Consider the following 497-nt stretch of genomic DNA (forward strand, 5'->3'; position numbering starts at 1 on the left):
GAGAGCCAAGGGGGGGAGATCGAGGGGGGATGGGAGGTGGAGCAGACGGGGGGAACCGGCAGGATGGGGGGAACTTACCTCCTCCTGCTGCTTCCTCCTCTGCTTCAGAAGTGTGGAGCTCCCCCCCCCGCGAGTATCGCGGGTCCTGCCTCTTGTATATCTAATTCCTAACATGCCCCCTCCATGTGGATATCTAAATCAGCACATTGGGGGCACTTGGGGGACAGGGTGGTTTTCCTGCACATTTGGGGCAATTCCCATATGTGCAGAAAAATCTGAAAACTTGGAAAAAATATGTGGGGGATATTTAAATCCCCCCAAAAGTAAAAGAGCGTTAATGCTCTGAGAACAGCTTCGGCTTTGCCGCTGCTGCCAGGGAGGGGGAGGGGGAGGGGGCAGGAGAAGGTTTGGCCGGCTGGCAGCTGTAAGCCGCTCAGCCCTCACCACCGCTCGGGGGGGAGGGAGAAAGTTTGGCGAGCTAAGCTCAGGCCTCACCA

This window comes from Gekko japonicus, unplaced genomic scaffold (assembly GCF_001447785.1).
Source record: "Gekko japonicus isolate JY-2015 unplaced genomic scaffold, Gekko_japonicus_V1.1 scaffold1168, whole genome shotgun sequence".
Classification (NCBI taxonomy): domain Eukaryota; kingdom Metazoa; phylum Chordata; class Lepidosauria; order Squamata; family Gekkonidae; genus Gekko; species Gekko japonicus.